Genomic DNA, 10,136 nt, shown 5'->3' on the forward strand with positions numbered 1-10,136 from the left:
ATGTTGTAATTTGCTATTGATGTAATTGATTCATTTGTCCAATTATACTGGAGACAGTAGTCAGCCCTTTTTTTTTTTTTTTTTTTCCACGCTGCAGCTCAATGAGGAGCTCATCAGTGGGGCATCTTCAGGAGGAACAATGAGCCGGCTCCTCCTGGTCTGGGTCTACCACTGGGTGGGCTTTCTCTCTTTTACATCCTCCGGTTTGGCTTTTTTTGTCCACATGAAAATGAGTCTCAATTTGTCGATCAAATTTGAGTTGATGCAGGAGAGATTTATAAACCTTTGAATAAGGTTTTTAGTTTTATAAACCCTCTTTACCATAAAAGGGGAAACGGTTCCCACATACATAGAAGTGGTTATCTTTTGTCTTTCATCAGTCATATATCCACTGTCAGCCTCATTACCATGCACCTTGGTTAACAACACTGTCACTGCCAAGAAAGATGAAAAATATTAACACAATTTAAATTAGAATTTAGTTGAACGACCTCCAGAGGACTGTAAAATTTAATGCAAATTTACTAGTTTAATTACATCTTGTCAAAGTGCTCCCCGAACACGGGCCAGAACTGCAGCCGCTTACTGAGTGAACCAGCATCCTGTTGTCACGCAGCTAATTAAATCCCAGTGAAGAGAAAACAAAGCAAAATAACAAACAAATTGAACAGAATCAAATGAATAAATTAAATAGCACATGGCGGATGAACTTCAGGTAGAACACACACCTTTAGTATGTGCTCAGTAGCCAATTGAATACATAAATACCTGCTGCTGCTTCATTCAAAAATAAAGCAGTCTTAATGATTTATGAGCTTTTTTTCTCCGAATAGATTGACTCTTGATGAGGCAAAACTTCCACATGAGAACTTTTAATCATCACATCTGTTGTCTACACAGACTTTTCTCACATCTTTTATTTAAATATATTGCAAATCTAATCTGACCGTGGTATCATTCGTTGAATTTCTTGTGAGCACTTGATACACATCTGTCCTACTGATACTAACAGCTGCTCAATACACAACAAACGCTCCAGGTACATCTGCAGCCTCACCTCCAGACGTAAGCTGGTTTATATTCTATAGAGCTGTCTGCTTCGAAACATGTCCAGTCTGATTTGTTTTAACTACAAGAGTTTTGTCACGTTGTCCTTCCTTCCTCCCACAGGTGTTAACTTTACCTTCTGCTGATGTTTCCTTCTGTGAGTGTTGTCTCTTTGAAACAGGTATTTTTTTAACCTCTTCTCCAGAGCATTCTTTGCTGTCTTCTTTGAGAAACATTCATTCCTACACTCGTATAGCTCCCCATTCTTCCTCCATTGAAGGTCCTTATTAACTTGAGGTAATGAGGAAAAAGGATTTAGATAACTTTGATTGTGAGTCAAACCAGCATCTGTTACTACCACATGTTATTGCTTTTTCCAGCTGTGAGAGCTAATTGAAATTATGTTTCTCACTAAAGTGAAGTTGGTAGAGTTGAAGAGCTATCCCAGCTTATGAAGGCTGATTTTTACCTCACTGACTCTATTTTGGTCACAGTTTGTTTGGCAGGGGACTGCTAATAATGTAACGTTTTCCCCTTAAAACAGAATCTGTTAAGGTCCTAAAAGCAAATTTTCTCAAACATCTACAGTATTCATTTTTAGTGCTGGAGCCCGACAGGGACACACAATTATCAGCCAAATATAGAACACTGAAACAATACAAATAACTGTAACTGTTGGCCTCATGGCCCAAAAATGTTTCATTAAAGCTCATGTGTGAAATTGATGCCTCTTTATGAGCCACGAAAAGCAAACCAGAATTGTTATCTCGTATTTATTATACCTGAAACTGTTGTCGTGGTGTAGGCTTCAGACAAAGTGATTAAAAGCCCGCTAAAGGAAGAGCCATTTTTTTTTTTCACATGTTCCACGGTAAAGACTCTCAGGAGGTGATGTATTTGACTGAAATAAAGCAGGATGAGTCTTAAAACACAACTTACACATGTGCAGGAAAAAAATCAGCAAAGAAACAAAAGGTACTGCTTTGTCAACAGGGGGCAACAATCTAGACAGAAACTGAAAGTTCCTCCCTGGAGCTTCAATTCCCATTTAGCAAAACGTCCTTTTGTAAACGTTCCTTGCTGTTCATCCATAGTTACCTTGTCGATTTTTTTAAACAAATCATTTTGAACATTTTAAATCACTTTTTATTGTGTCCATGTTTTTTTACTCGTTGTGACGTGAAGCTCGTGAGTAAGCCACTGTCGGAAAAGAAATGTCAAAATCGGGAAGATGGACTTTATCTGAGGGGGATGTAAAAACAGGGAGTGTATTTGATGGAATGATCAGGTGTTTGGTGATTCATTACCGACATGGCCAACCAGTAATACGTATCAATTTGTCCATCTTTGACGTGTTGGGCCTCAAAACAAAATGAGCTCACATGATGTGTATTTCATGTTCCCTGAAACACTTCCACTCATGTTAATGGCACTGACATGTTTCTCTAACTACAACTGGACTGATCACGTCTGAGTTATTTTGGCTTTGAAGAGGCGGCGCAATTGTTGAAATTCCCTGCTGCTGAAGCAAACCGCCTCTCTCAAGCCTCGCCTCTTGTTGAGTCGCAATTTGCGCTGTAGATTGGTGCTTATAGTTCGGAGTGCTTGGCGGGCTGGCGTCCACACAAAGCCCCCGACAGAGGCTTTGATGTTTAGCTCGGCGGATCAAAGATGTGTGTATGCGGACCTGCCAGGTGCACCGCTCTTTCATCTCACTTACTTATCCGTCTGCTGCTTCCCCTTCTGTGTGAAAAGGACGGAACAATGTGTCGCATTCAGGCTCGCGCCATAATTCACACATATAAGACTTACTCGGTTTCAGAGACTCCACTCAGGGGGCACTGAATGATTTTCACCGTGTTGTGTGGAGAGAAAAAAAGAAAGCACAGACGGATTTTGGTTTTTCAAGGTTTTATTGTGTTTCTGTTCTCATCACTTTGAAAGCCTTCTGTGTGAGTTACAATAGAGAGAGTCTGGAGATATGAGCTCTATCTTAATCCTTAAAAGAGAAAAGACAAGACAATGCTTTATTGAAAAAAAAGATTTGAAATCATCCCACGCCAGCAAGTGTAGAAGAGCCTGTTTATACCAGGTATTAATATGTGTTCTGAATGATCCGATCTAAAGGTCGACAGCTCCAAGTTCACACCTAGCATTAAAGTGCATCTCCGCATGCGTCGTAATTGATTGATTGATCACTTGTGATTGGATCACTTCCTTGCTGATAAAAGTAGAGGATGTGGACTAGCAGCAAATAGAGCGAGAGAGTGAAAGGGGATCATATAAATATGGACAGAATAGTTAAAGTAAAAAAAAATAACCCCAAACTTTAACCAGATATGTGTGCATTACGTGTCCGCTCCGTGCACCCTCGTCCGTCAACACCCACCGGCTGCGTTCTCGGTGCGGGACAGATGGAGTGTTGAGACAAAGGAGACAAACGAGATAATACGAGATAATACGATGTGTGTGGTAAAACTCTATATAAACCTTATAAACACATGAACAAACACACATACGCTCATTTCTCTGAACCGTCAAAACTGAGTGTTTTATTCTGAAGGTAAACCAGATGTTTTAATGTTGTTTCAGTATCTGACTTCCCGTCTCGCTTGTTCTTTTCTGTGTTAAATTGATGCGTCGTGCACCGGCAAAAATAGAAACCTTGCGTATCTGCTTTCGGAGGGCTCCGGTGGAAGCACACTGAATAAAGTGAAAACCTGCTGCCGTAACAGAGCGGAGACGGACTGAACACGCATCTGGTCGAAGGTGGCTGTTAAACAATTGTTTTCTAAATTAAAACGTATAAAACTTTCCATGTTCCTCTACAATTCTGTGGTTTATCAGTTATTATATGAAGTCACATCTAATATTTGCATCTGTTGTCTATACATCATCCTGTTTTTTAAAAAAAAAAGACACTGCACCTCACTGAACCAACAGAGTGGGCTTTCTGCCCCCGATTCTTCATATAGCTAATACTCCACATTTCCAAGTTCACTCCCACCCTCAGGAACCAAACGAATGACTGTATTTAACATTTTTAACTCTTCATTAACCAGTCGCCGTCTGATCTTCTAATTAATCCTGAGTTGTTAAGATAACACCTGACCACGCCCTCTTTTTCCCCCGTTTGCTTTTTAAACCTATAGGAACTCTCAGAGGAGAATTCTATAAGTACCTCCACAGAGAATTCCCACATTATTGATTACAAACGAGAAAATAAAAGCCAGCATCATTTCATATGCTCTGGGGGGGGGGGGAAGATAATGTGTCTCCATTTACATATCATGTTGCAATTCTTCCCTTTGTATTCTCGCCGCTCTGTCTCACAGTGGTCCTCTCCTCCACACATGATTTATGGATCATGTACAGAATGGATCCCTTGTTGCTTCAGCTTAGATCATCGACGCTTTGATCTCAATGTGAGCGCATGACGTCCTCATGCATAATCAGAGTATTGATTTTTACCCTCCTCTTCCTGGCACATTGATCGAGAAACTAATTGTGCCCTTTTCTCTCTGAGCAGCATCTCACCGTGGAATCATTTCTTCTTCTCCAAACTACCAATCTTGTTTAAAGAGAAAATAAGCAGTTTAACAGTTTAGCAGGCAGAAGAGGCCGTTTAAGCTGCAATTAACACCACACTTTTCACTTTAAGTGTCTGCCTAGAGTTGTAGTTATGTAATTGTGTAAGTGGTAGATTTTGCATTTCCCCCTGAAACAATTAACAAGACAGGAAGCAGCACTATTACTTTCAGTTTCTAACAAGTCACTGCTGTTTTGCAGTATATAGTTCCCTTGTGTTGGCTCAGTATAAGGGAGAAAGTGTCGGATCTATGAGGTGAAATCTTGATTATTTGTTCTCTGGACCATAGCAGGAACAGTTTTTTTTTCCCCCTGCTGGTCGCTCAACCATGCAAAGAGTACAATAAACAAATAAAAAACACAATCATCAAGTGTTACAGGAAAATCTTTGCAGAGTAAGAGTATACTAGAGAGGTTTGAGAGCTTGCATGACATGCTAACAATGAAGGCGTCTTGGCACATATTTTTGTAGGGATCAATATCTTACATAAGCCTCCAACACAACAATAAGAAATCAAAATGTGTAGTAGAAGAAAACCGTTGAAGAAGGAACTAGACACTCAACTCTATGACATTTACCAAGAAAAGGTTTTGTCACAAAACTTGTTTGTTTTGTTCCATTTCTTTTCTCCAAATAGACACAAAACTAACACACAACTTTTGACCTGCAAACGCCGATCCACATCACCAATCAAGACAGATCTTTAGGCACTTTATACATAGTCAACTTGCACTGTCTGACTTTGAAGACAAGAGTTGTTTGTATGTGCAGCCAGCACAAAGTAAAAATACATTTCTTTGGAATAGTTTCAATTTTTATGCATTTTTATTCATTTTCTTTTTGCCGTTTCAACAAGAAATTCAATATCCGTATAACTACTGCTTTGTGTAGCCTTACACATAAGACCAACAACAACAATAATACTATTCTTCATGATTTAAAAAAAATCTGTATCGGAATCAGATCTGAACTGAAGAAAAGTGGATCATGCATCTCTAACGAATAAGTTAAAGTGTACACAAAAAGTATTTTTCGACCAGAAAACCAAAACAGCTGAGAGACTATAAAGAGGTCTGTAGATCCAAACTCTAGATACATGGAGGTTGTGGTTATTCTTTGAACGAAAGAAAGTAATGATTATAGCAGATTTAAACTATCGTAGTTATAGTAACCAATGTTTACTGTAAAAAAATCTTCTGTGTCCTGGGTGTCAAACATGGACATTCTGCTATAAAACAGTCCAATGTTTCCTGAGAGTTGCCTCAGACAGACAAGAGGTTATCATTCCTATGTATCCAGGGGACTTTGCCAAGTTATATTTGTTGACATTTGATTTTTTAGGGATTTTGACTGGTGTGTCTTTTATTTCTTAAAGTTTTCAGAAATCTTTGGAATTATCCCTAGTCTTCCAACTAGTTTGAACTGTAAAGCGTTGAGGTTAAAAGAAAAAATACATAGTTTTGACAATGATTGATGGTTGTCTAGTGTGTAAGAAATCTCAATAATACTAAAAAAAGACAAGAAAATGAGGTGTGTTGCCAACCATTTGTTTCTGTGGACAGGCCAACGGCTGCGTCCCATCACTGTCCATGAAGCCCCCTCGCCTTGAACGTACAGATCCTGAGCTCATTTCAGCACAGCACAGAGTGATGGAGAGGGACCTGTCTGTGTTTTGTCAGGCTTTTGATGGAGTCATTGGGTGTGAGAGGTTTCAGAGATGAGGAGCAGGGATTCAGATGGAGGCGTGGAGCTCAGAGGAGGAGAGGGCAGAGCAAAGAAAATCATTCCTTAGAGGGAGGTAGAGACTGATAGTCGATCATACAAAATATAACAATGGTGTTTTCTTTTAGCTTCATTGTGTCACTATAAAATCACAAGTGTCAACTCAGATTTCTGACTGCACAACCGTCTGAATACATCAAAATAAGAGGAAATGTACACAGCAGAGAGTAGATGTAGTGTGTTCTCAGGTATCCACGGTAACAAATCCCAGTCTGCGGATGTCTTTAAGCCGAGGTCATGCAGAGAGATTGCCCGTCACATTCTCGTAAAGGGCAAATCAGACTGCTCCTTTCAGCCAATATCACACTATTTCAAACAAGTGCAGGTGGTTTACTACTTAAAGGTAATGGCATGCAAAGATGTCAGGGATAAGGAACCACTGAGGAAATGAAAAATACATTTTTTATTCTTTAACAGTTGTATTAATTGATTCACATATTATATTTTGATACATTTCTTACACAAAGCCATCAGAATATATACACTTTGATGATGTGAGGAAGCGTAGCAATGACTGAACAGAAGAGATTTTATAGGGAACATTCAGTCAGCTAGGAGCCATGGAGATGTGTCTTTAGTCTTTTATGTATCAGTAATTAAATGACACTTATTCCGATAAAAAGTTGATCTAAATATATCTTTAAAGAGCCACTTTTAGTGAATACACCTACCAAAGTCAGGAAAAAAAGCTGGTTAGAGGTGGGGTTGGTAAAGCTTTTCAGTGATGGCTACAACTAAAGGTAGTCAAAGAGGCTGATGGAGCCCTGAGGAGGCTCAAATCTTGCTATTTTCCCAAAATTGCCAACCCATCCTTTTAGATAAATGTTCATAATGTTTGACTAAAATGATTCAGAAGAATGTTAAAGAGTGGTTTTCATGAAGTTCTTTAGATCTCAATTATACAAGCAATACGTGTTTGGAAGAAACCACTGTGCAAACATACCCTTTTTCTCGGTTTACAAGACAACTGCATTGAGCACCATAAAGGAGATTTTCTTTTTATTATGTATACTTTTTAATTCAGTTCTTGAAGTTTGCTGGAAAAAAAAAAACAAATCTTGAATTTGATTCTTTGGCTTGTTTCCATTCATTCTATGAAAAGGAAGTTGAAGCCCACCTAACACTCTTTATCAGATGGTCTGTGTCTTTAACCCTCTCCTGACAACTGGTTCGGAGGACATAATCTTTAATGAAAATCAAACCCACTTAACACACCGCTTGGCCCGTGTGTGCAGAGGTGTGAAGGTACACAGGCAGGTTTCCCCTCCAGAAGTTTATTTCTCAATCTTTATAACACTCTTTTAGTCAAGTTGCCTTAACAAATACGACACCTCGGCTCCCTTTGAGGCAACAGTATCTGAAAGTGTGAGGCTTCCAGTGGAGGCTATGAAGACTTTCTTTTTTTAACTTGTTGTACTCTTAACTCAAACCAAATCAATATTATTTATAGAGCACATTTAAAAACAGTTGACCAAAATGCTGTACAGTAAGATAACATAGACAACGTTAGCACATCATGGTCGCTAAATCAAATTTAAAAAAAGGATAATCATACACATTGGACCTTTTTAGGACTACAGGAAACTCAGGAGAGTAGAATGGTGGGCAATCTCAAGGACACTTAAATGCATGGGGAAAAAAAAGTGTCATCAGTCTGGTCTTAAAAATGTTGAAAGAAGAGGAACACTTAAGAGGTAGGTAATTCCATTTAATCGGGGTGGCTACAAAAAATGCGTAATCGCCCTTTCTCTTTAGCCTTGACGAGGAACAGCCATGAGCAGCTAGTCTGAGTTAAGAGGTCTGGGTAGGGAGGGCGGGTGAAGGAGTTCATAGATGTACGGGACAGGGTAGGCCATGCTGTCTTTATAATGCCTGCAATGGGAATCAAAGTGCTGAAAATGGCTTGTTCTGTTATTATTTTTTTTGCATTTATAGTTTCTTCTATATCTGTTTGTCCTTCTTTAGCACTGCAGGAGGGGTTTGTTTTCAAAGTTACACCAGGATCTAATGAAGATTTATCCTTGTTCTCCCCTCATCTTTATCATCGTATTATTATGGATTTGACCTTTTGGAGACGATGTTATCAGAGGATTCAATATTTGTTTACAGACTTTGGGAGATAAAATGTGTTTCATTGCCCTACTTAGAAATGAGCAGCCGAGTGTGGGGAATATTGACTGCACAAGCTGGTAGTTCTGCTTTAACGGGCTATTCAGAGTCATGTAGAGATTCAGAGGGATAAATCATTACCATTACAATAAAAAAACGAAGTTTTAGGAGTATACTACACAATCCAGCAGAGCTCTGCTTTATCTTGATGGGCTCTGTTGCGATTAAAAAGCCCCTTGTCCTCAATACATCAGAAACATGCAGGATTGCTGGATTTAAACTGCTCACAGAGCCAAAAAAACAAAAAAACATCCTGCCAAATGATAAGAACTTCAAATGGAAATGCAAGTCATATTGCTGGAATAAACAGCCACATTTTATATGCTTCATAAAACAACCATTTGACCCAAGATTTAAAACTTCTGCAAAGAGCCCGAGATGTGTTCAGAACGTTACAAGTAAAGCATGAAAAAGGATTTCTTCTCACTTACTGCAGTTAGGGAAAGTCCAGAGTGTTTATTTGAGGCTCAATTTGTGATGCCTTTTACAAAATGTGACTGCAGCGTGCCCTGAAATGAAAAAGTACACATGAGCTATCGGCTGAGACCTTTTTAGTTTAAAATATTCTTTAAATTCCATCCTACTAAAAAGATGTACGGTACGGTCGTCTCGTTCATGTGAACACAGAGCAGAGAACAACAAATCCACAGGAAGTTTGACAGCACTCTCCTTTAAGGCTTTTACTCCATAATATATTTACAGAGGGTGGATATGACTTTTGCTGTATTCATATTCAGAAGTGTGTCAAACATTCAAAAAGCTTGTATTAATGCGTGAGTCTGGTTTCTATGGTTACTTTCAGAAACTTTGTGCGATGGACACAATGGACTGAACTGGTCGTCTGGAGGTCTGAGCAAAGAAATTAAGCAAATTTAAAAACGTCTTACTGTGAATACGAATATTTTCACAATAAGTTTGAAAGTCTATAAAATGATCCAACACAGCATGTTCCAACAGCTTTGAATTTGTTCTTATATAAGCAAGTAGGACTTTAACATTGGCAACAGTTTGATATTGTTAATGTAAAACCTGAACAATACTGGCTAAGGCCCATGTGTTTTTTTTTTAAATCATGAACTACAATAATGGCTCTAACAGTGAATTAAAGTGGTGCTATGAATATTACATTTTGTGTGACCCAGCACTTATACATACTCCATCTACTTTCATATGATAAGCATATTAACGGTGACCAGTCTCAGTGTGCCTCTCTATGAAGCCGTTATAATGACCATGCAAGCAGCAGCACAATAAGGGAGTAATAACAAGTGATTTACAGAAAGTGTTGCCCAGCTTCATCTCAGTGACTACAACACCCAAGGCCCTTATCCCTCCATCTCACAATTCTCTGTCTTCTGTTTTACTTCAGTTTCCGTGTTTATCATGGTCTTCTGCTGAACAGTAATCCGAGGTTTTGAGCATCAAACTGACCTACAGCCAGCTTGCATCTCAGCTGGTTAAAGTTGCACTAATTGTTCTTCCTCCTGAGAGTGAGAGAGTTTCTAATTATCCATATCAATGATTGGCCATGTGACAAGGGTATTTTACA

The sequence above is a fragment of the Labrus bergylta genome, chromosome 11, assembly GCF_963930695.1.
Source record: "Labrus bergylta chromosome 11, fLabBer1.1, whole genome shotgun sequence".
Taxonomy (NCBI): Eukaryota; Metazoa; Chordata; class Actinopteri; order Labriformes; family Labridae; genus Labrus; species Labrus bergylta.